The following is a 27,589-nucleotide window of genomic DNA, read 5'->3' on the forward strand; positions in this document are numbered from 1 at the left end:
TCCACGTTCACATATGGTCTGATGCGATCATGTGTATGTGCCTCCGTTAGCAGTTAATCTGTACTACTTTAGAAACATTGTTGCTGCAACAGTTACTCCTGAAACATTGATCAACTTTTCGGAACAACTCGCCTATCGTCTCGATGTGTGATCGGTGTTCACACTGCATAACTGCAAGAAAAACGGTTTGAGTATCTCTTTCATTTGGTGAATTATTTATAATTGTAAGGTGAATGTAATACACTCCTGGAAATTGAAATAAGAACACCTTGAATTCATTGTCCCAGGAACGGGAAACTTTATTGACACATTCCTGGGGTCAGATACATCACATGATCACACTGACAGAACCACAGGCACATAGACACAGGCAACAGAGCATGCACAATGTCGGCACTAGTACAGTGTATATCCACCTTTCGCAGCAATGCAGGCTGCTATTCTCCCATGGAGACGATCTTAGAGATGCTGGATGTAGTCCTGTGGAACGGCTTGCCATCCCATTTCCACCTGGCGCCTCAGTTGGACCAGCGTTCGTGCTGGACGTGCAGACCGCGTGAGACGACGCTTCATCCAGTCCCAAACATTCTCAATGGGGGACAGATCCGGAGATCTTGCTGGCCAGGGTAGTTGACTTACACCTTCTAGAGCACGTTGGGTGGCACGGGATACATGCGGACGTGCATTGTCCTGTTGGAACAGCAAGTTCCCTTGCCGGTCTAGGAATGGTAGAACGATGGGTTCGATGACGGTTTGGATGTACCGTGCACTATTCAGTGTCCCCTCGACGATCACCAGTGGTGTACGGCCAGTGTAGGAGATCGCTCCCCACACCATGATGCCGGGTGTTGGCCCTGTGTGCCTCGGTCGTATGCAGTCCTGATTGTGGCGCTCACCTGCACGGCGCCAAACACGCATACGACCATCATTGGCACCAAGGCAGAAGCGACTCTCATCGCTGAAGACGACACGTCTCCATTCGTCCCTCCATTCACGCCTGTCGCGACACCACTGGAGGTGCTGTATGGCTGTGGTCGAAGAAACTTATTGTTTCCTGAAGTCGCAAGACCCCACGTCGCCAGGAGCACTTCCGATGTCCAACACAGCTCAGGACGAAATATCAGTAACCGAGAGGTTTCTTCGATCACGGTCTTACAGCCGTAAAATTCATCAGCAGCTGCCCATATGACACCTGGGGAGAGAGGCGGGGGTTTGCAAACTCAGTGATATATCAGCATACCTCTGTAATGCATGATACAATTGCTACAAAACTTGTCAAACATGCACTAGACACATGGAAAAAATTGCGAAGACAGTGAGTTCCATAGTGCCACTACGGTTGTAGGTGGTGGTGAAAGTGTTTGCCATAAAAGCGTAACTAAGAAACGCCTGGAGCAATTCCGATAATATTTGGTATATACATGCTCATTAATTGTATAAAAAAACTGTTGGAACAGTATATCCCAATACCCTATGGATGGGGTTGGCGATGAGGAAGGCTGACTAATAAACGCGATCGGAAACGACCTGCGGGTATTCCTCTCCTGTATTTAACTTACTTGGAGACTCTAAAAATATAAAAATGCAAAACTAATATCACTTTGTTTACGAATATATGTGAAATTCGGTAAATGTAAGTGAAATAGGTAGGCCTGTATGTGTGAAATATATGTGTTCTGCACATTACCAGGCGAAATCACAACAAAAAGAGAGCACACAGTAATTTAATAAGTTTGTCGTTACATGTCCCCCTAATTTGAAATTTCTAATGATACTTGCAGTGTCCAATCAATAATTTTTCGATGTCACAGTACAAGTTGCTTTCTTAAAAGATTCAATACATTGAATAGTGGTTAACAAAAGCGGAAGTTAAATATTTAAAAGGTCTTTTAATGAGTATATGGTTTTCAAATCACACATAAAGAAAATTAGTCAATCGTGTACTTCCAGTTCCGATTTTCAACAACGTACTGTTCCTTTCTGCACCATGCTTCAGCGCCTTTATGGTTTGTTCGTTCATCTTCATACTCAGATGTGGAATGTAGGCTGTCTGTTCCTTTCTGAACTATCTCTACTAAAGATTTGGAAAGATAGATACCTTTGTCCTTACAAGCTACTCAAATTACTTGCTGTATTTTGCCTGAATTCTCATTTTATACGACGCCACGGTCCCTCACTATTATCTCTGTCAAGTCCCGCCACATTTAGGATTGAAAATAATCGACAGATATGTATTTTCAACAAAGCTATTAAATTTAAACAGCTTCGACTACCTTCTTTTTTGTGTCATAAGAGCACTGAAAGACCTGAGTCGAAACAAGGCCCCCGGAGTAGACAACATTCCATTGGAACTACTGACGGTCTTGGGAGAGCCAGTCCCGACAAAACTCTACCATCTGGTGAGCAAGATATATGAAACAGGCGAAATACCGTCAGACTTCAAGAAGAATATAATAATTCCAATCCCAAAGAAAGCATGTGTTGACAGATGTGAAAATTACCGAACAATCAGTTTAATAAGCCACAGTTGCAAAATACTAACACGAATTCTTTACAGACGAATGGAAAAACTAGTAGAAGTCGATCTCGGGGAAGATCAGTTTGGATTCCGTAGAAATACTGGAACACGTGAGGCAATACTGACCTTACGACTTATCTTAGAAGAAAGATTAAGGAAAGGCAAACCTACGTTTCTAGCATTTGTAGACTTAGAGAAAGCTTTTGACAATGTTGACTGGAATACTCTCTTTCAAATTCTAAAGGTGGCAGGGGTAAAATACAGGGAGCGAAAGGCTATTTACAATTTGTACAGAAACCAGATGGCAGTTATAAGAGTCGAGGGACATGAAAGGGAAGCAGTGGTTGGGAAGTGAGTAAGACAGGGTTGTAGCCTCTCCCCGATGTTATTCAATCTGTATATTGAGCAAGCAGTAAAAGAAACAAAAGAAAAATTCGGAGTAGGTATTAAAATCAATGGAGAAGAAATAAAAACTTTCAGGTTCGCCGATGACATTGTAATTCTGTCAGAGACAGCAAAGGACTTGGAAGAACAGTTGAATGGAATGGACAGTGTCTTGAAAGGAGGATATAAGATGAACATAAACAAAAGCAAAACAAGGATAATGGAATGTAGTCGAATTAAGTCGGGTGATGCTGAGGGAATTAGATTAGGAAATGAGACACTTAAAGTAGTAAAGGAGTTTTGCTATTTGGGGAGCAAAATAACTGATGATGGTCGAAGTAGAGAGGATATAAAATGTAGACTGGCAATGGCAAGGAAAGCGTTTCTGAAGAGGAGAAATTTGTTAACATCGAGTATAGATTTAAGTGTCAGGAAGTCATTTCTGAAAGTATTTGTATGGAGTGTAGCCATGTATGGAAGTGAAACATGGACGGTAAATAGTTTGGACAAGAAGAGAATAGAAGCTTTCGAAATGTGGTGCTACAGAAGAATGCTGAAGATTAGATGGGTAGATCACATAACTAATGAGGAAGTATTGAATAGGATTGGGGAGAAGAGAAGTTTGTGGCACAACTGGACCAGAAGAAGGCATCGGTTGGTAGGACATGTTCTGAGGCATCAAGGGATCAGCAATTTAGTATTGGAGGGCAGAGTGGAGGGTAAAAATCGTAGGGGGAGACCAAGAGATGAATACACTTAGCAGATTCAGAAGGATGTAGGTTGCAGTAGGTACTGGGAGATGAAGAAGCTTGCACAGGATAGAGTAGCATGGAGAGCTGCATCAAACCAGTCTCAGGACTGAAGACCACAACAACAACAAGAAGTAAGTAATACATTCTGCAACAAATAAGAGGCACCACGGAGGAATTATTCGAATGGGACAGAAATTCGTATTTGTGATGTACAGATAAAGATATGATTTGTGATGTACAGATAAAGATATGATTACAACGTCAGAAAAATCGGATGATTTATTCAAGTGAAAGAGTTTCACAAACTGAGCGTCAGTGACCCTTTGGTCCACAAAAAAAATGGTTCAAATGGCTCTGAGCACTATGGCACTCAACATCTTAGGTCATAAGTCCCCTAGAACTTAAAACTACTTAAACCTAACTAACCTAAGGACATCACACACACCCATGCCCGAGGCAGGATTCGAACCTGCGACCGTAGCAGTCCCGCGGTTCCGGACTGCTGCGCCAGAACCGCACGGCCACCGCGGCCGGCCATTGGTCCACCTCTTTGCACATAGGCAAGCTGTTATTCGGCTTGTCTTTGATTAATGAAATTGTTTAATGCCCTCTTGGGGGATACTGTGCCAAATTATGTCAGACATGTGTTAGATCGTCAAAGTCCCGAGATGGTTGGAGCGCGCTGCCCATAATTCTCCAAACGTTATCATTTAGAGAGATCCGGTCACCTAGCTGGCCAAGGTTAGTTTCATCAAGCGCGAAGGCGAGCAGCAGAAACACTCGTCGTGTGAAAGCGGACATTGTCTCACTGAAATGTAAGTCCAGGATGGATTCCCTCGAAGGGCAACAAAATGGGGCGTAGAATATCGTCGACTTACCGCTGAGCAGTAAGGTTGCGTGTATGACAATCAAAGGAGTCCCGCTGTAAAAAGAAACAGCACCCACATCGGGGGCGTACGGCGGGCGATAGGTTGGCGTCCCACCGCTGTCAGGGACGCCCCCAGACGTGTCTTCGCCGGTGACCGTACCTCAGTTTGAGGCGGGCCGCATCGCTGAAGACAGTTCTACTCCGATGAAATCCTAGGCCGATCGCAAATTTATTTACTCACAGACGATTTGTCTATGCAAAGATGCGACCAGGGACTATTTGCATTAACACGTATTCTCAAACGCTGGGTCGCTTTTACCTTCTAGGTGATCATGTCAACTCTCGTCGGCGGTTATCACTTCAAACGTTTCTCAGTGCCTTCCCTTTTCCCACGTGGTAACTGGGAACAGGACTCCACCAGTGAGCTATGCTGTCCATCATGACACAATGGTCTGGTAAATCGACCAGTACTATAAGAATGAATCGGAGCATCCTAAGAAAACTTCCAAATTTAAATTAAAAACAAGTTCTGTGAAGGCATTCACATTGTAAATTCTTTGCTAAAAATTGGCAGCTGGAAAGAAGTGAAAAATCCCTAAGACAGAAATGAAGCCAATGTCTTTGCAGTTAAAGTCTACACTGGAACAGAATCAGTAGTGTCATGTAAAGAGATCATAAGATCAACATCAACAAAAATAAAACAACGGTAACGGAATGAAAGGGAATGAAATTGAAACAGGTGATATTGAGGAATGATATTAAGAAATTAGAATAAAAATTAGTAGATGAGTTTTGCTATTTTGGCCAGCAAAATGACTGACTATGACCGTACTACAGAGGATGCAAAGGGCAGGGTAACAAGAGTAATAAAAGCGCTTCTGAAAAAGGGAAATAAATTTAAATGTAAGAAAGTCATTTCCGAAGGTATTTATCTGGAGTGTAGCGGTGTACGGAGATGGAATGTGATCAATAAACACTTAAGAAAGAGAACAGAAGCTTTAGAAGCGAGGTGCTGCAGAAGTATGCTTAATTAAACTAAGATTCAACTGTGATATTGCTCGTACATGTTTACCTTAGTACCATAAAGACAGCTAGTCTGGACATGTGTACAAAGTACACCAAGCGCCCGCTCGCGTTACAAAAAACGGCGCACCCGCTAGAGAATGAAGACCATATGGGCAGATTGGATAACTAATGCTCTATACTAAGTCGAATTGAGAAGAAAATAAATTTGCGGCACAACGTGACTTGGAAAACGGATCATTTGATAGCACAAGTGTGGAGTTATGAAATAATTATTAATTAGGCTTTGGGCCGGCCGCGGTGGCCGTGCGGTTCTGGCGCTGCAGTCCGGAACCGCGAGGCTGCTACGGTCGCAGGTTCGAATCCTGCCTCGGGCATTGGTGTGTGTGATGTCCTTAGGTTAGTTCGGTTTAAGTAGTTCTAAGTTCTAGGGGACTTATGACCTAAGATGTTGAGTCCCATAGTGCTCAGAGCCATTTGAACCATTTTGAATTAGGCTTTGCTGGTAAATGCTGGAGGGAGGAGGGTACAAAATGTAGGAGGGGAGGGGGGCAGAAACTGGAGTTCAGTAGCAGATTTAAATAGACGTAGCTTCCAGTAGTCCCGCTTCCAGTAATTACAGAGGACATACTAGTGTGGGGAACTATATTTTTGAGAGTTACTACCACAATGAAAAGAAGGCTGCGATGCTTTCTACCATGCTGATCGATTTGTACGTCGAAGACGGGCTGGTGGACACGAAAGAAAATTGCGGGAGGCGGATTAATGTTCAGGACGAAAGGATATTAATAACAAGATAGGTAGATGATCTTATTGTAAATGAGGATTAAATACTGGTCTTATACAGTGGCAATTATAGTCTGATGAAGACAGAATGTGGAATGCGAGTAAGTCAATAAAAGACGAAAGTAGTATGGACAAGCGGGAAGTGCGTTAGTGACAAATTAAGCGTCAAAATTCGTTGTAGATGATGTTGGGAATTCCAGCAACTCATGACAGATGAAAAGAAGAAGGAGGTAAGAAGTAGTCTGCAAGAGCCAGTGTTGACATTCATGGCTAAAGGATTTCTAATACTCTCAGGCGTCAATTTTAGAATGTCATGAGCACAAAATTGAATTGAAACCGAGGAAAAGGGAAGTGAAAGGTTTCAGGTGAGGTGTTACAGAAGGATGCAGGAAATTAAGTGAGGGGCGTTGTTGATAAGTAAAAAGTGAGGAACTTCGCTGCACTACCGAAGAGGAAAGTGACTAGAAGAAGGTATCTGTCGATAGGACGTATGTTAAAACATCGGGAGATAGCTTGATACGAGGAGGAGCCGTTGAGGGAAAAACTTATTACTGCTCTCATTAAATATGTTCCCAGAGCCGAACAGAATTATGTTATCTTGAACTTACACTGAGTGACTAATGTAGAAAAATGGTTCAAATGTCTCGGAGCACTAAGGGACTTAACTTCTGAGGTCATCAGTCCCCTAGAACTTAGAACTACTTAAACCTGACTAACCTAACGAGATCACACACATCCATGCCCATGGCAGAATTCGAACCTGCGACCGTAGCGGTCGCGCGGTTCCAGACTGTAGCGCCTAGAACCGCTCGGCTACCCCGGCCGGCGACTAATGTAGAACATTGTGATAAAAAATACGTCTGCGTACAATAATACTGTCCCTGGTGGACAAACTCGCGTTCCCCACCGTGGCACACTAAGTGGCTGCGTTTTATAAGGAGACGTCACAACGTTAGGATCTGGGATTTACTTCAAAATTATACACTTTTTTTAGTCCACTGGGGAACATAATGTGCAGGTACTAAGGCGTCCTGCTTCGGCATCTTCGAGAAAACCACAAAAGAAGTATTACGTGTCGAATATGTCCCTAATATGTGCTACTGTGAGCATCATATGGCAGCGAGCAAATTATATTTTTTTCAACACTGGTCACATTATTTCGTATAAATATCACATGAAAGGTAAAATGATGAAAGACACTTGTATGTGCGTGAACTCCGCCGATTACGGTGTTTGGACGCAGATCACTTGACCGCCACCGTCTCCTTCTCAGAGTCACAACGCACTAGTAAATATTACACGCATAAAACTTCTATTTCGATTTTTTCGAATCTGTCTAAGTAATACGCCACATACTTGCACATTATGTTGTCTTTATGGTCTACTAAAAGTGCACAAAGTTAGTCCCAATGTCGCGGCCTCCCCTTGTAAGATGAAAACGTGAAAATGTACTGCGTTTGGTACAGGAAGCGCGCAAGCCTACGCGAATGACAGACTATATCAACGAAGAGTGAATGCTAAATCTGAAGATCAACCTCGCGACCGTCTTCCCGTTTGATAAAAGCAATGAGGCGTCTGTGCAGCTGCTGAAATAACGGAAGCATGGGAATTCATGAAAAATTTTCGCGCCACGAATTGAAGCCTTGATCTCGTGTATGCAAATATCCTTTAGAGAGACCCGCCCGTAATAGAAATAATGAGTTGTCCTCAAACTATCCCGCCTGCCAAACCAAATACGAATTTCCCGTAGGAGAGTGATAAAAGAAGCACGTTTCTGTTTTTTACGTGGTGTAATTGGCTTATGTCAGCTTCTAGCCCCTAAAATATAAATTTTTCGACAGGTTGGGAAGAGGGGTTCACATAATAATCAGAGGGACGTCACTAAGTACCCCCTTACTGAAAGTAATTTCTTAGTATTTTGCGTAGCCTTAATTCTTGTACAACTGCCATTTACATCCCATGGATACCACCCCTGAACTCAAGAGATTGAGTACCGCGTCGCCCACTACCTCATTGTCTGACACTCCTCTCCCTGCCTCTCTTCTTGCACAATATGAGCATATGAGCATATGACACTCCTCTTCCTGCCTCTCTTCTTGCACAATATGAGCATATGAGCATATGAGCATATGGGCCACTGAGAATCAAAGTAGTCTAAGTCAAGAAAAATAGTTTCTCAGTTTTATCGGTCAGTTTACTCATGTTGTTGTTGTTGTGGTCTTCAGTCCTGAGACTGGTTTGATGCAGCTCTCCATGCTACTCTATCCTATGCAAGCCTCTTCATCCCCCAGTACCTACTGCAGCCTACATCCTTCTGAATCTGGTTAGTGTATTCATCTCTTGGCCTTCCTCTACGATTTTTACCCTCCACACTAAATTGGTGATCCCTACGATGTCTCAGAACATGTACTACCAAACGATCCCTTCTTCTAGTCAAGTTGTGCTACAAGCTCCTCATCTCCCCAATTCTATTCAATACCTCCTCATTAGTTATGTGATCTACCCATCTAATATTCAGCATTATTTTGTAGCACCACATTTCGAAAGCTTCTATTCTCTTCTTGTCTAAAGTATTTATCGTCCACGTTTCACTTCCATACATGGCTACACTCCATACAAATACTTTCAGAAATGACTTCCTGACACTTAAATCTATACTCGATGTTAACAAATTTATCTTCTTCAGAAACGCTTTCCTTGCCATTGCTGGTCTACATTTTATATCCTCTCTACTTCGACCATCATCAGTTATTTTGCTCCCCAAATAGCAAAACTCCTTTACTACTTTAAGTGTCTCATTTCCTAATCTAATTCCCTCAGCATCACCCGACTTAATTCGACTACATTCCATTATCCTTGTTTTGCTTTTGTTGATGTTCATCTTATACCCTCCTTTCAAGACACTGTCCATTCCGTTCAACTGCTTTTCCAAGTCCTTTGTTGTCTCTGACAGAATTACAATGTCATCGGCGAACCTCAAAGTTTTTATTTCTTCACCATGGATTTTAATACCTACTCGGAATTTTTCTTTTGTTTCCTTCACTGCCTGCTCAATATACAGATTGAATAACATTAGGGAGAGGCTACAACCCTGTCTCACTCCCTTCCCAACCACTGCTTCCCTTTCGTGCCCCTCGACTCTTATAAATGCCTTCTGGTTTCTGTACAAATTGTAAATAGTCTTTCGCTCCCTGTATTTTACCCCTGCCACCTTCAGAATTTGAAATTTTTGTGGAGAACATAAACTCCCACCCGAGCCGTTTGAGGGCGCCAAATGCGTTCTTCCTCTCACGCCAGTGTGAAGTGCGTTCGCGGTAATAGTGGTATACGTCAAGCGGTAGGGCCACGTGGTCGTGTTTTTCTGTGTAGTTTTGCTTGTTTATTTATACTCTAAAATCGATAAGCCATTGCAACAGTGCTAGTAACTATTAGCACTGCTGTCTTTCTTTACATTTTTAATATCACTTAGTTTTATGAACATTGGTGATGAGACTTCGGCGTTAAAAGGCTGGCAGGAGGTACGTTCCTGTCTTCTAAAGCATATCCATTCCCATGATCCTCATCACGTAATAGCATACAGATATGGAGCAACAAGTCAAAATCGGAATTCAAAATTTGACCTATTTTGGACAGGGATCGTAAATAAATCAGCAAATGAGATCTCTACGGTTGACCATAAGTTAATGTTATCGGGACATCCTTTTCTGCCAAATGCGTCATCGGTGTCATCGAGACAAAATCAAGAACCCCTCAATTTTTCGCTCCTGATCATTGGTGTAATGTCATTCGAAAGGCAAGGAGAAAACAGCCCTTTACCGTTTGTAGAATGGCCATAAACGATTCTGCCTCAATAAAGAATCTAGAGAAATGTGTGACATTTAGAAAGAATAAAACGCAAAATGAAAATTTCAATTGGCTCCATATTCGATGGCTTCCTTTCCAGAAAGACTGTTCACATCTCCTTTTATATAAAGAACTTCTTGATGCGGGAATCCCTTCCAAAACTTTGGATATTACAACATCACATCGCGCTCGTGGCCGCCCTTTCACGTTTGTCCCGTACATCCCTCCGGTGCACCACGCTTTCTTCAACCAACTGGCAGCTGCAAGTTCGGCTCAGGAATCTGGACTTGGAATTTCTACATTTAGAAACAACAGTTTATTTATTATCCGTAAACAATTAGACTCAGTAGGTAGCATTCTAGTAATTAACAACAAAAATACAATTATTTTAATTCAATTGGTGAGAGAAAACTGCACAATGGAAGCAACAAGTGCAGATTCACATGTACTGTATTAGATTATGTAAATGTTTTATAGATAAACCACAATTATAGAGAAAAAATGACAGCGTATTCGTTCTAAGGTACTCACGTACACCAAAACGTTTATAAGAAGATTGTGACATTTCATGATTTATAAAACTTAACGTTTCACTTGGGGTAAATTGATGAGATGGAACTTTTAGGGACTATGAAAAGTAAATTAAGGTACAATTAACTAAAATGTCTGTAAGAAAAGTAACTATAAAATTTCATTTGCACATTTCATAAAATGGATCGCCAACTATTGTAAAGCGTGAATTTATATTAAACGAAACGCAAAACCTTTCATTTCTCAGAACTGGGAAAAACTGAATTACAGTACTTTGGCTCTCAGCTGGTCATATATCGTTTGTATACAGCCGCTCAGAATTTTCCAGTTCGCATTTCACATAACAGCCATTGTTTTAGGATAGGAAACTGCTTTAATGTGTAAAATGTATGTCTTCCGTATTATCGCTGGCCATGAAACCGTTTATTTGGGAGTGCAGCTGGACTGTTCGCCACTCTTCAGCAGTGTTGTGCAGAGGTAATCCTGTGCCCGTAGCAGAAATTTCAGAGCTTTAACGTCCCCACACCCTACCCCACCCCACTTGCTCCCCCCCCCCCCCCCGGCCCCCTTTCTAACCCGCGGAATTGCTTTTCTGCAATTTTTATGTGCATACAATAAAGTTGTGGAACCTCTACGTATGACAGGGTGCCGCCCCCCCCCCCCCCCCCCGTTGTTTGTAAACATCCAGGCAGCCACAATGAGCGTTGCCTACGTGTAGAACGTTGCACTGGAGTGGAATGCAGCATTTCAGCTGAAAGTAACGCACCAGTAGGAAAGCGTAAGAGAAATCTGTGGAGTTCATATCGATCAAGCCATGAAGGACAAAAACGACCGACGATCGAGTCGGCATCATTGTGTTACCCGCAGAAGGCTTGCCAATCAGTGAAGTTGCTGGAAGTGTGCATCACACAAAGTGATGTGTTATGGACGTGCAAACGATTCCAAATGACAGGTGGTGTTGAGAACGTACACCGCATAGGCTGTCCACGTTCAGTAGGATGTTTGATATCTACGACTTTTGCATCAAAGGAACCGTGTGCCGAGTGCTCCAGAACCGAATACGGCGTTCGAAGGGTCGCGTGTTCGGTCAGAGGGCTAGCTGCCCTCTGTAATAAAAAAAACTGAGTGAATGTATCAGTAATGAACTTTAATGGGCGTCAGGGGACGTCCGCCACGAACAATTGCAACGAACTGTAACGAACAAAATGAGATTACAAAAAAAAAAAAAAAAGTTAACAGACGATTGCATGACGGGAATCTGGGAATCTTCACTTTTCACGGTCGTGGGGCCGTGGCAAGCACTACGTCGCACACTACAACACCATGGACTCCGTTATGGGTGAGCAAGAAATTATGCTGAATGCACGCCATGTTTGGCGCCGCTTATTGTGTTACACATGTGCAATGAGGTGGAGATGGAGTGATACTCTTGGATGGCATTAAATGGGGCTACAGTACACCTTTCGTGGTTTTCGAGGGCAATCTCAGTGTTCTACAGGGAATTGTTTCAGCAACCTGTATCGCTAAAATTGTAGTGGCAACTTTCTCTTGAAGGATGATGACTCACGTGGTTATCGGGCTGTCCTTGCGGCTACGTTCATTCAGCATGGAATGGAATGGAGTGGTCTGCCTGATCGCGGACAAGAAGTATTCGAACAAGTCTGGGATTGACTGAAACGAGCCGTTTTTGGAAGTCGAAAACACGACATTGAAGAGTGGTACAATTTGGACCAGGCTGATTGGATGATCTCATCGATGATATGCCCCCCAGAATTTAAGCCTCCAGGCGACCACGGGGATGTCTCACCACGTATGCTCAGTAGCACCGTGAGATATCTTCCATGGCAAACAGTGTATTTTTAGTTAAGACTTTTTTTTTTAATTTTACCATCTGGACGCACAACAAATTAATATAAACACATGCCTTAGAGTCAGTTCTTATTTTGTGAGCCATGAATTTCAACATAAAGGGTTGAGGTATAACTTCTGTTAGTGTGTGAATCTGTGTTTCTTTGCTTCTAAGTTTCTGTTAGACGAAGATGTTCGCGTCCAAACAATGAAACGTGTAAAATAAAGGAAAGCTATATGCAACATGTGCCTACTCAACTGCTTTACTTCTAACGTTTCCCCTCCCCCTCCCCAAACAGGCTAAGTTTTTTGGCATATTTTCTAATTTTGTATTTAGGTTTGACAAAAATAATGAATTACTGAAAAAATAGTACTTAACTGAACCCATTGCCTTTAACAGATCCACCTTCTAGCAAGAAGACAGTTTTGCTTTGTTTACCAAATATTTTTCACCGCAATTGTGCCATTTCCAGTGGGTTTCTCTTTTATAATTACAGCGGTGGTGAACGTGTTTGGGGACTGAAAAGGGCCCACTGCTTCAGAAGAAGATATTTTTGAACAAATATCAAAACCTGAATCAATCTTTGTTTGCAACTGGTTGGCTGATTTTTCAACCTATTCAGACTAAAAATAAAAAAAAAGTGTTCTTGTAAGAAGGCGCGGCCCTTTCAATTAATTACTTCTTTCCGACAGCTCGGGAATAATGATTAAATTCCATTATCACCAATTAAAAATATCATACACATTAAATTAAATGCTTCTTGGTAGTAAATAAATTACGAGTTGTGTAAATTTCTAGAAAAATTGAAAGTCAAACGAAATCTGTGTCTTACTTTCTATGAGAGTTAACATATATTTGTTTTAGTATAGTGTGTAGAACAGAAAAAATTTTATTTGATCCTCATTTGTTTTTAATAGTGCATTATTATTAAGTGAAAAGAAATGAATTAAGAGTTTAAAACATTCTTTTCTGTGCCCTATATCTTATAGCAATTTTAATTTTCTTTTCGTTGTGAGCAGCAAGTATGATAGTTTTCTCCCCATCGAGTGTAGCTCCAGTCCTCAGTATACCGAAATCGGCAAAAACAGGACCTTTGTGATCCTAGAATACCGTAACGAACCATCATAAAGACTTACACTGATCAGCGAGAGCAACTGCCTGAACCGAGCGCATTGTTGCCACATTCATGATAGCGCCACAGGGGTTCGGTGGAAGTCAGTGTTGATACACGGACAAAATGACACTGTAGAAGCGGAAGTATACCAACAGCGTTAGTTTACAGCTGCTGGGTGATGAAAAGTTTCTCATGGGCAGAAGTGAGGGATAGGACAAGTAAATTCTCTGAAGGTTCCTTCTTAAATTTTCTTTCTTGTTTCTTCTTTTCTCATTAAGCTTTGAGCTCCTCTGTTCGTGTGCTTTTGGGAGTGGTTTATCTCAGTACTCTATTGGTGTGGCCCAGCTCGTCAGATGACAATAAAAAAGGAAACTGATGTTAAATTTCCAATGACGTAACAATTTAGGACAGAACACACATCGACTGAGTGTAGTGCGCCAGACACGAAAATACAGACCGTCTATCTTTTTTGGCAGCTTCGCCCTCACCGATGCCACTGGAAACTGACGTCAATCTGCACATGTGAACGATTGGTGAGAGGTGACTGTCAGCTTGACACACACACACAAGAGCACAGAGCAGCGAACTCCACCCTGACATTTGGGTATTTTGCCTCTGCTGCAGACGTGTTGTCCAGTTTCTGCGCAGCTGTCCGCGTGACAGATGAGGAGATCACGCGTGCGGACAGCACTGCTGCGTGGGTGGCGGTGACGCACGCAGGTTTGCCGGCGGAAGACACGAACAGCGGGGGCGGCGCGAGTTGAGTTTGTCTCTCCGTGTTCATTCTGTCCAGCGTCCGTTCATACGCGTAATACCTGCAACTTAGTGCTGCCCGAGGAATCACCATATATTTATTTCATTTATTTTCCCCTTCATTTTATTTACTTCATTTATTTCACCAGACACGTCTAGGGTCTTATGGCCCTTTTTCACACATAACCTCACATGCTCAGTAAGCCAACGTCATAATATGTATTGTATATAAGTATTTTATATGTCATTTGAAAGTCCTTGCGACAAACGTCCAGTGGCGATTGGTCACGTCATGGGGAAACAACTTTTGTTGGACACAAAATTCACATGATGCATTTCAGCGAAGCCAGGCGTGGTTTTATTAAGTTCACCGATCCTGAGATGACGAAATTTCGCCAAACTAGTAGAGTCTACATTGCATACCACCTACGCCACTAATTAGATAGAGTGATTTTCAAGAAAATCTTAAGATTCATTGTTTCTAATCGTGGAAAGGAATTGTAGAAGCTTGGCGTAACGCCAGTCACATGGAGCAGATCTACATCTACATCTACAGCTATACTCCGCGAGCCACCTTACGGTGTGTGGCGGAGGGTACTTATTGTACCACTATCTGATCCCCCCTTCCCTGTTCCATTCACGAATTGTGCGTGGGAAGAACGACTGCTTGTAAGTCTCCGTATTTGCTCTAATTTCTCGGATCTTTTCGTTGTGATCATTACGCGAGATATATGTGGGCGGTAGTAATATGTTGCCCATCTCTTCCCGGAATGTGCTCTCTCGTAATTTCGATAATAAACCTCTCCGTATTGCGTAACGCCTTTCTTGAAGTGTCCGCCACTGGAGCTTGTTCAGCATCTCCACGCTCTCGCGCTGACTAAATGTCCCCATGACGAATCGCGCTGCTTTTCGCTGGATCATGTCTATCTCTTCTATTAATCCAACCTGGTAAGGGTCCCATACTGATGAGCAATACTCAAGAATCGGACGAACAAGAGTTTTGTAAGCTACTTCTTTCGTCGATGAGTCACATTTTCTTAGAATTCTTCCTATGAATCTCAACCTGGCGCTTGCTTTTCCCACTATTTGTTTTATGTGATCATTCCACTTCAGATCGCTCCGGATAGTAACTCCTAAGTATTTTACGGTCGTTACCGCTTCCAATGATTTACCACCTATGGCATAATCGTACTGGAATGGATTTCTGCCCCTATGTATGCGCATTATATTACATTTATCTACGTTTAGGGAAAGCTGCCAGCTGTCGCACCATGCATTAATCCTCTGCAGGTCGTCCTGGAGTACGTACGAGTCTTCTGATGTTGCTACTTTCTTGTAGACAACCGTGTCATCTGCAAATAGCCTCACGGAGCTACCGATGTTGTCAACTAAGTCATTTATGTATATTGTAAACAATAAAGGTCCTATCACGCTTCCTTGCGGTACTCCCGAAATTACCTCTACATCTGCAGATTTTGAACCGTTAAGAATGACATGTTGTGTTCTTTCTTCTAGGAAATCCTGAATCCAATCACAAACCTGGTCCGATGTTCCGTAAGCTCGTATTTTTTTCACTAAACGTAAGTGCGGAACCGTATCAAATGCCTTCCTGAAGTCCAGGAATACGGCATCAATCTGCTCGCCAGTGTCTACGGCACTGTGAATTTCTTGGGCAAATAGGGCGAGCTGAGTTTCACATGATCTCTGTTTGCGGAATCCATGTTGGTTATGATGAAGGAGATTTGTATTATCTAAGAACGTCATAATACGAGAACACAAAACATGTTCCATTATTCTACAACAGATTGACGTAAGCGAAATAGGCCTATAATTATTCGCATCTGATTTATGACCCTTCTTGAAAATGGGAACGACCTGCGCTTTCTTCCAGTCGCTAGGTACTTTACGTTCTTCCAGCGATCTACGATAAATTGCTGATAGAAAGGGGGCAAGTTCTTTAGCATAACTGGCTTATAGGCAACACAAAGCGCATACAGACACTACTCGTTTAGCGTCTCACGATCGTAATACACGGTCACTCAATACCGCCTATGTTCGACATCAGCGTGTAACAGCCTTCACAGACGGCAGATCACAGCACTAGCAGTGTAGGTTGTTTGAAGCGTGTTGGGCAGAGATGGTAAACTCTGCAGTAGTCGTCCTAAAGCGGCAACAGAACGATTTATCTGATTCTGAAACAGTATGGTCATTAGGTTTCGGGCCAAGGATGCAAGCATTTCCGAATGGCTAAGTTTCTTAAGAGTGGTTAAAATGTACAGTGCATGGCAAAACGGCACTATCCAAAACCGTCGACGAGGCAACTGAGGTGTACCATGGGACATATGAAGGGCTTATTTCAATAGTGGTACAAGTCCATATTTGTTCATTGTGAGATACAGAGCCCTAAATGAGCGCTGAAAAATCTGCTGCTGAGATACCTGAAATATTCCAGTATACACACTTGATTTCTGGTATCTCAACTGCAGATTTTTCAGCGCTCATTTAACTTCAGGACTCTGTATCTCAGAATGAACAAAAATGGACTTCTACTGAAATAAGCCCTTCATATATGACAAGGGTGGACGACGGCTGGGAAGATGTGTACTGGCGAATAGACGTTCAACAGTTGAGCAACTGATCGCCCATGTGAAACGAGGGCTTTTCAAAGGTGTCTCATCAATGATCGTCACTGAGGGGTGACAGAAGGCCTTTTCAGACGAATTAAGTATTATGCTCCATCGGACTGTTGGCCATTAGCATGTACGGCGTGAAACGTCTGAAAACAAACACCTGCGACAGTTGTCGGAAGTGGAACGTTTTCGTGTCATTCCCTGGGAAATTTCGTCATTCTAGAAGGCACGGTGGGTCAACACAAGCAGGCGTCTATTCTTGGTGACCAAGTCCACACCTGAACGCAATTCCTTTTCCCTCGCCACGATGGTATCTACCTACAAGAAAACATAATGCTTCACAAAGCTTGCAGTGTGCATGCGCCCTTCGAAGAGCATTAGGATGAGTTTACTGTACTACCCTGGCCACCTAGCCCCCGTGTTTAAACACAATCGATAATCTCTGGCACTAGCTCGATCGAAGTGTTCGCGGCGTGGATCCTCAACCCAGAAACCTGTCGCAGATGGCCACGTCATTGCGCTCGGCATGATCTCCACATCCCTGTCAATAGCTTTCAGAACCTCACCCACTTTCTTCCTGCACGTCTCACAGCGGTCCGCCCCGCAAAATGTGCCTATTCAGGCTTGTTACAAGAAGTTTCATTAACATTGCTAGGAAGTGCCGCAGATATTTCATCTCCAACAAACGTTGTTCCACGTAATAGGATATATCAAATTGGTTCAAATGGCTCTGACCCCTATGGGACATAACATCTGAGGTCATCAGTCCCATAGAACTTAGAACTACTTAAACCTAACTAACCTAAGGACATCGCACAATCCATGCCCGAGGCAGGATTCAAACCTGCGACCGTAGCGGTCGCGCGGTTCCAGACTGAAGCGCCTAGAACCGCTCGGCCACACTGGCCGGCTGATGTGGTTTATCACTCCTAGACGTTTGTCACAGAGATTTTGAAACACCCTATATGATGGTGATAATAATAAATTAGTTTGGTCACTTTTTTTATTATTTTGGATGTTGTATGTATACCTGTTGTCAGTACCTGCACTGTTCCTTGTTTTGTTATTACCCGAAGAGATTTCACCACTTTATGTGCTATTTTCATTGGAATTTGTTGTTAATTTTCTTTCTGAATTTTCTCTTTTTTTTTTAAGGATTTCCAGCGTGATTTGACATGGCAGAAATATCATGACAACCTTTATCCAAATGAGTACAATGCAAGTGATCATAGACCAGATACATTCTGTATGTGCGTGGTTTCATGATCACTTGCAGTGCATTCCTTTGGATAATGATTGCTGTCATTTTTTTGTCTGGAGTAATATTTATTCTGATTGGATGGATGATCTGGGACTGGGTTACGGATAAAAACCCAAACCTACTCATCGTCAAGTAATGAAAAGGGATATTGTGCTACTTCGACTGTTTGCCATAATGAAATACCGTCTTTCTGTTTTTCGTCCATTTGAGATTTTCCTTCCCTTGACTAAAACATATTAAGGCAACTTTATTTTGCTCTTGTCACAAGAAAACCGTAAGTAAACTAGATAAACAACGCTATATGTAGGTATTCTCAGTCTTAAAAAGACAAAAAACAGAAAAATAGAAAAGTTTCATATTTCATGGCTGGCTCTTTGTAGAATGTACAGCAGACATAAAACGGCCAGCGTACACAACTAATAGCATCGTGTGAGTTATGTGATGCAACAGGAATATTTCCAAGTTTTGTATCCTAGAGCTGAGTCCTTCAGCATAGTTTAAGTGAACAACATACACTGTCTCAACTTCGTAACATATGTCTTCAAGTGTATAGTGTATGATAAGTAATATAAAATATTTGACACCTAATTACAGCATATTTCTACATGTAAAGAGTTGTAGCCGGAAATTTATTTAACCCAGACGAGAAAGCCGGCCGAAGTGGCCGTGCGGTTAAAGGCGCTGCAGCCTGGAACCGCGAGACCGCTACGGTCGCAGGTTCGAATCCTGCCTCGGGCATGGATGTTTGTGATGTCCTTAGGTTAGTTCGGTTTAACTAGTTCTAAATTCTAGGGGACTAATGACCTTAGCAGTTGAGTCCCATGGTGGTCAGAGCCATTTGGAACCAGACGGGAAATGAACATGTGGTAATCTTTTTTTTTTTCAGAAAGAAAATAAGCAAGCTCAAAATGCATTGTAGCCGACGATGTATGTAACCCACACAAAAGATGGACAGGTAAAAAGCTTTTTTCAGAAAGAAAATAACCAAAAAAATGCTACTGAAAATCTACATCTACATCTATACTGTCCAAACCGCAGCCGGTTGATGACCTTCTTCAGCGCGGATGCACACGAATTGCTTGAACTCTTACGGAACTCGATGGATTGTCTGCTGCGAGTAGTGGGTATAATGGCAGGGGCACCACGAATGTAGTGTGTGGACTATAAGTTGAGAATATGGGTCTCACGGGGAGTGTGTCGGCGTATGTGGGCGATACCTCGGGGGTTGTAATATTTCGTAATCATTTAAAGACGGTTCTTGAAACTTGGTTCAAAAACTGTTGAAATGTGTGTGAATTCCTAAGCGACCAAACTGCTGAGGTCATCGTTCCCTATACTTACACTCTATTTAATCTAACTTAAACTAAGAACAACACACACGCCGATGCCCTAGGAAGGACTCGAACCCCCGTCTGGAGGGACCGCGCAGTCCGTGACGTGGCACCTCAAACTGCGCAGGCACTACGCGTGGCTGAAAATTTGTTAATAGATTTTCTCTGGATAGTTCACGTCTATCTTCAAGAGTCTTCCCGGTCAGTTCCTTCAGTATCTCTGCGAGAGTCTAACACAGCGTACACAAACGTGTGACTATTCGTGCAGCACTTCTCTGTATACGTTCAGTATCCCCCGTTATCCTACCTGGTTCGGGTCCCACACACTGGAGCAATGTTGTAGAACCGGTAGCACGAGTGACTTGTATGCAATCTCTTTTGTAGACTGGTTGCCCTTCCGTAGTATTCTACCAACAAACCGAAATTTATCACCTGGTTAGCCACGACAGAACCTATTGATCATTCCAATTCTTATCGCTACAAACTGTTACATCCAGTTATTTGTACGAATTCGCCGATTCCAACAGTGACTCATTGATATTACAGTCACAGGATATTACGTTTTTTTTAATTTACTGAAGTACAAATATTTGCATTTCTGAACATATAGGGCAATTACAATGAAATGAATACCCGTAGCTGCATACAGGCGTTGATATAAGTCAACGGGGACAGGTGAAAATGTGTGCCCCTTCCGGGTCTCGAAACCGGGATCTCCTACTTACACGGCAGACGCTCTGTCCATCTGAGCCACCGAGCACACAGAGGATAGTGTGACTGCAGGGACGTATCTCTGGCACGCCTCCCGTGAGACCCACATTCGCAACTTATTGTCCCGCGCTATATTCATAGTGCCCCTGCCCATTTTACTCATTACTCGCGGCTTTACTGCCGATTCCCGTAAGAGTTCTGGCACTGTTTGTGCATCCGCACAGAAGAAGATGGTCAAATGGCCAGTGAGCCTTATGGTATCTGTTCTTTCGGACATGTCCGAAACAACAGATACCATCTTCGTATATACACTCCTGGAAATGGAAAAAAGAACACATTGACACCGGTGTGTCAGACCCACCATACTTGCTCCGGACACTGCGAGAGGGCTGTACAAGCAATGATCACATGCGCGGCACAGCGGACACACGAGGAACCGCGGTGTTGGCCGTCGAATGGCGCTAGCTGCGCAGCATTTGTGCACCGCCGCCGTCAGTGTCAGACAGTTCGCCGTGGCATACGGAGCTCCATCGCAGTCTTTAACACTGGTAGCATGCCGCGACAGCGTGGACGTGAACCGTATGTGCAGTTGACGGACTTTGAGCGAGGGCGTGTAGTGGCCATGCGGGAGGCCGGCTGGACGTACCGCCGAATTGCTCAACACGTGGGGCGTGAGGTCTCCACAGTACATCGATGCTGTCGCCAGTGGTCGGCGGAAGATGCACGTGCCCGTCGACCTGGGACCGGACCGCAGCGACGCACGGATGCACGCCAAGACCGTAGGATCCCACGCAGTGCCGTAGGGGACCGCACCGCCACTTCCCAGCAAATTAGGGACACTGTTGCTCCTGGGCTATCGGCGAGGACCATTCGCAACCGTCTCCATGAAGCTGGGCTACGGTCCCGCACACCGTTAGGCCGTCTTCCGCTCACGCCCCAACATCGTGCAGCCCGCCTCCAGTGGTGTCGCGACAGGCGTGAATGGAGGGACAAATGGAGACGTGTCGTCTTCAGCGATGAGAGTCGCTTCTGCCTTGGTGCCAATGATGGTCGTATGCGTGTTTGGCGCCGTGCAGGTGAGCGCCACAATCAGGACTGCATACGACCGAGGCACACAGGGCCAACACCCGGCATCATGGTGTGGGGAGCGATCTCCTACACTGGCCGTACACCACTGGTGATCGTCGAGGGGACACTGAATAGTGCACGGTACATCCAAACCGTCATCGAACCCATTGTTCTACCATTCCTAGACCGGCAAGGGAACTTGCTGTTCCAACAGGACAATGCACGTCCGCATGTATCCCGTGCCACCCAACGTGCTCTAGAAGGTGTAAGTCAACTACCCTTGCCAGCAAGATCTCCGGATCTGTCCCCCATTGAGCATGTTTGGGACTGGATGAAGCGTCGTCTCATGCGGTCTGCACGTCCAGCACGAACGCTGGTCCAACTGAGGCGCCAGGTGGAAATGGCATGGCAAGCCGTTCCACAGGACTACATCCAGCATCTCTACGATCGTCTCCATGGGAGAATAGCAGCCTGCATTGCTGCGAAAGGTGGATATACACTGTACTAGTGCCGACATTGTGCATGCTCTGTCGCCTGTGTCTATGTGCCTGTGGTTCTGTCAGTGTGATCATGTGATGTATCTGACCCCAGGAATGTGTCAATAAAGTTTCCCCTTCCTGGGACAATGAATTCACGGTGTTCTTATTTCAATTTCCAGGAGTGTATACATTTACGGCAAGTTGCAAGTCGCCACACCACGTTGATATGTTATCAAGATCTGACTGAATATTTAAGCAGCTTCTTCCAGATATTACTTCGTTACTGATAACTGTATCATCTGGAAAAAACAGGATTTTACTATTAACATTGTCTGCAAGGCCATCAATATACAACATGAACAGCACGGGTCCCAACACACTTCCCTGTGGCACCCCGACAGTTACTTTTACATCTGAAGATGACTCTCTATCCGAGATAACATGCTGTGTCCTCCTATCCAAAAAGTCATCAATTCAGTCATGAATTCACTTCATTCTTTATATCGTACTTTTGGTAATAAGCGTAGGTGCGGTGGTGAATCAGCATAGCACATAATGCGCTGTAGCCAGATGTGGATGTAACCCGCACAGGAGATTAACATTAATAACCCTTTTCCAGGGAGAAAATACCCGAAAAATTCCACTGAAGATAGCACGTAATGTGCTGAACGATGTTTAACCACCAAAGTATAAAACTGTAACTAGCAGAACGCAGAATTTCTCTGCAGTTTTTTTTTTAAGTTGATTTGGTGTAGTTAGTTTCACGTTGCGTGGATCATTTGTGGGATTAATCGCAATGACTGGGAAGAAGCTATTTTAGATTCATATTACACATTCGTATATAATTATCGCCTTACGCTGACCGTTTAACGCATTCTTTTTTTCAGATACAATTAGTAATTTATGCTCACAATGTTTCAGACAAAATGAAAAGAAATTTTTTACAGAATAAAAAGAATGTAAAGCAGCGATTTTTTCAGTTTGTTTTCAAATGTAGCGTTGCTCTTTGTCGGGGGTTTTACATTATTCAGTTTCCTAGTGTTAAGTGTCCAACACTGTGGTTGGTTTGCAGCAGTACGCCATTCCATCATTCTTTCTGCCTTCCTCTTAATTTCCATTATAATAGCACACTTTACATCACTCACAGTTCACTACACGTATGAATGCTGTCAGCCGGTAAAGTCGTGGCGACGGTCTTCTGGTACTCTGAAGGAGCTCCCTCACGGCGCAACGATCAACTCGGAAGTATATCGTGCTACCCCCAGCAAACTGAAGAACGCTTTGGACGCTTTTTTCGGAAGGGAGTGGCGCCACTCCATGGACTGCCGTTACTTTCCGGTTCGAAGTGATGAACCCATGATTCATCGCCTGAAAATTGTTACGATCACTGTCGTAACGGGCAAGCATTTCCGCACAGATGGTGCCTCGTTGCTCTTCATCGTCTTCTACTATGCGATGATGACTTCAGTGGGCACATATTTTTGAGCAACCCAGTGTGCCAGTACTACCAAGAGAGACTTCCAGTTGTGAAGTGAAATGTTTGAATGTGAATCGTCAGTCACCTCGTATGAGAGTGTCCGCACGTTCCAACGTTGCAGGAGTCACAGCTGTGTGCGGCCGAGAGGTGGGAGAGCAAACTGGTTTGGGCGATCTTGTTGCGATAAGAGTTGTCCAACGACTCATCATGCTTTTGTTCACTACCAGGTCTCCGTACACATTCTGCAAACGCAAATGAAATTCTGTGATGCTCTGGTTTTCCCCGAAACCAAATTAATGACAGCTCGCTGCTTGGAAAGCATCTCCATTGCAGACACCATTATGGAAGCTACAAATAGCAACGATACCGATCAGGACTTCATGAATCAATGGGAGCTCAAGCGGGAATAACCCACGATGTTCTACAACGAATTCCGCATTTTTAACCGAAAATGATCAAGAAAAAAAATGATGCATTACTTTTTGAACGCAACCTCTTTGAATGCAGCGGCCATGAAGTCGGGCCTCTAATCCTGCACAGAGGTGGACCTATAACCCAGATCCGCTTCAGTTGTCAGAAGTAGGAGAGTTCTATTCAGCCTCATTCAGTGGTCACGAAGTGTAAACCACAGGATGTTCTCCACCATTCACGACCTGACTCAAAACACATCTCAGTGCCCGATTCTAAGTGTCACATGACAGAAAAAGGACCTTCTGACTGCGTGTCCAAATCTTCACTGAATGCCAGTGTCAAAATATTTTTCAACCCTTGTAAGGAGGCTTGGCAATCTTGGTCCACTCTAATCTTAAGTCTTTCTTTAATGGTTGCTAAAGTGGCCGTGCGATATATGCAACCCCTCCACAAATTTCCTGTAATAATTGGAGACCACTACAAACTATTGTAGCACATTACTCATCATATGGACTGGGAAACCCTTGACTGCCTGTACCGTCTGGAACCGTGCGACCGCTACGGTCGCAGGTTCGAATCCTGCCTCGGGCATGGATGTGTGTGATGTCCTTCGGTTAGTTAGGTTTAAGTAGTTCTAAGTTCTAGGTGACTGGTGACCTCAGATGTTGAATCCCATAGTGCTCAGAGCCATTTGAACCATTTGAACTGCCTGTACCAACCTTGGGCCTGTCCTTACTATTTATACACCAGTTATATGTCGCAAGTACCCTACAATCTCCACGACAAAGAACACTTTTCTTCCCCTAATGTAAGATGCATGACATGTAAACTTTTAAAATACCTCCCTCTACTATTACATATTCTCGCTCATGTCCCTCGTGAACACAGTTATATCATCGATGTATACTAAGCAGTGCTGAGGTTCCAGACCATTCAGTACACCGTCCGGCAATCGCTGAAATGTTGCTGTAACATTCTTCAGTCCGAATAACATCGTCCAATATTGACAACGATAGCACGGAACCCAAGAGCCGGTCGTCAATCTCTAAAAGATGTTACCCACTCCTTAAATAACGGGATTTTTTTACACAGTCCAGTGTAGCCATTGTGACGAATGATGATGATGATGATGATGATGATGATGATGATGATTATGATGATGATGATGAAAGGATGAGGACAACACAAATACCCAATCCTCTGGCAGACAAAATCCCCAACCCTGCCGGGAATCGAACCCCGGACGCCGCTATCCAGAGGCAGCAACGGTAGCCACTTTTTTTTTTTTTTTTACTTTTTACAGGCGAACAGAGGCAGCATGCACCTGACAGGCAAGCACGTTACCTTTTTTTATCACTTGTTTATGTATGTATTTATTTATTTATTTACATGATTACATTTAGGAAACGTGTACAAATGAGAAATTTAGTAACTAAGTGTTACAAGTAAGTGTTACAAAAACAAAGGTGGCATAAAAGAGCAATCAAAAAATAAAAATGTAAATTACTGATGCAATTCCAACTAAAAGATTCTTCAATAAATGTAACTGGTTCCACTTGGTGCTTCGCCATCGTTATCTGCTATCTCCAACAGCGCCTTTGAAGGGCATCTGCAACGGAGGCATTCTGCTCTGCTAGTGCCTCAAGGAAAACAGCATCCTTGCAGCAGCCTGTCCCTTCCTTCCCTCTTGGCTGACAAGGCAGAACGTTCAGCCGTGAGTGTGATGCGGCACACAACATTAACCGCAGCTTGGCATTCCCCAGCTGAGTGGGGGGTTAACGAAAACGCTGCGTAAATAATTTGCGAAGAGCGTACGGTATTTCGGTGCGCGTTCAAGGGCATTGTGAGCATTTTGTAGGAACCACCAGCAATCAAGCTGCTCTTTCTCTCCGTCGCTAAAGATATAGGCGACGGTAAGTCCTTCGAACCATGTAAGCGCATGATATTTTGCGACCGGAAAGTAAGTTTCATCTGGACAGAGTAGGGTCTGAGGGTCAATCATATCAGGTGGGACCCGGAGGTAAGAAGCCAATATCTTCTGTGTTAGTCGCCAAACTCCGGACGATGATGCGCAAGTAAAACGGTGTTCATCGGTATCCAAGAGGTGACAATCTGGGCAATAAGGTGAGTCTGCCAGTCCAATAGTGTGAAGTCGCTGTCGTGTGGCATATTTTTTGTTGGCAATCTGATACCACTTCGAACGCACCGTGGATGACAGAAAGTTGTGTTGTATCGTTTTCCACACTCTTGGCCAGTGAACCGTGGGGTACTGGTTTTCCACCACGTTATGGGGAACAGCCCGCAGAAGGTTGGTGTAAAAATCTTTCGCCTTTGGTGGACGTGTGGCGGAGAGGTTCGAGCTGACATAGCTGTAATCAAGAATGAAGGTCGACACATGGGAGAGCTGTGGTGCGACGTGCGCCACCGGCACCGGCGGGACGTGAGAGACTGGCATCAGAACCTGTAGTAAACGACCCGTGAGAGAGGTATGTTGACTTTTCCATCGTTTCCTCATGTTGCTCATGTAAAGGGCAGCTGCTCTCGCCCTGATGTTGACCAATCCCAGCCCCCAAATGCACTGGGAGGGTAAGAGTGTCGTATCTTTTATTTATTTATTCGTTCGGCATATACAAGGCAAATATTACAGTGTCATTACAATCCACCAGGAAATTACAACACTACACAATGCTACTTATAGTTTTGAGCCAATCTATGGCTAGGTCAGGCAGGTAATGTATGTCCTTCAGTTCACCACTATATCCTACCACTTCACTCACCAGTAGGTGGTCCATTGTCTGGATTTCACCACATTCACACACTGGACTCTCCGCAAGGCGATTTAAGGCAACCCAGAGCTTCCGAGGGAGATCAAAACCATTTATCTTCTTGCTGGGGTCATCGATAAGCTTTTGGTTCTTGTGTGGCCCTTTGCGCCATGATTCCCCCCAGGCTAGCTTTGGGTCGAAGTCCTGTAATTCCCTGCCAATCTTCCAAAAGGGGGACCTAGATTTTAGCCTGTTGATGGGTGATAAGTCTTGGTGTATAGGGAGTTCTGGATTGTGTACGATCTTCCTATATATTCTTGAGGTCGCCATGGAGCGCCTTATATCAGGGGGTTCTATGTTGGCAAAGACTGGGAGCCAGTCACATGGGGTAGGCCTAAGTGTGCCTGAGATAATTCTCATCGTCTCTTTCAATTGGGTGTCTACTTTATTTACATGCGCACTTTTCGCCCAGACTGGTGAACAATATTCAGCCACGCTGTACACGAGGGCTAATGCTGACGTCCTTAGTGTATTAGCTCCGCAACCCCATGATGTTCTGGCCAGTTTAGACATAATGACATTTCGAGATTTTAATTTCTGTTTGGTGTCTTCCAGATGGGAGCGATACGTTAGTGTGCGGACTAATTTTACTCCCAGATATTTGGGCTTATCTTCATGTCTGATATGCCGGTCATTCAGGGAAAGCTGTAGTTTCCTGCTTGAAGCTCTGTTATTAAGGTGCATTATGAAATTTGTTAACATCGAATATAGATTTAGGTGTCAGGAAGTCGTTTCTGAAAGTATTTGTATGGAGTGTAGCCATGTATGGAAGTGAGACATGGACGATAACTAGTTTGGACAAGAAGAGAATAGAAGCTTTCGAAATGTGGTGCTACAGAAGAATGCTGAAGATAAGGTGGGTAGATCACGTAACTAATGAGGAGGTATTGAATAGGATTGGGGAGAAGAGAAGTTTGTGGCACAACTTGACTAGAAGAAGGGATCGGTTGGTAGGACATGTTCTGAGGCATCGAG

The sequence above is a fragment of the Schistocerca cancellata genome, chromosome 2, assembly GCF_023864275.1.
Source record: "Schistocerca cancellata isolate TAMUIC-IGC-003103 chromosome 2, iqSchCanc2.1, whole genome shotgun sequence".
NCBI lineage: Eukaryota > Metazoa > Arthropoda > Insecta > Orthoptera > Acrididae > Schistocerca > Schistocerca cancellata.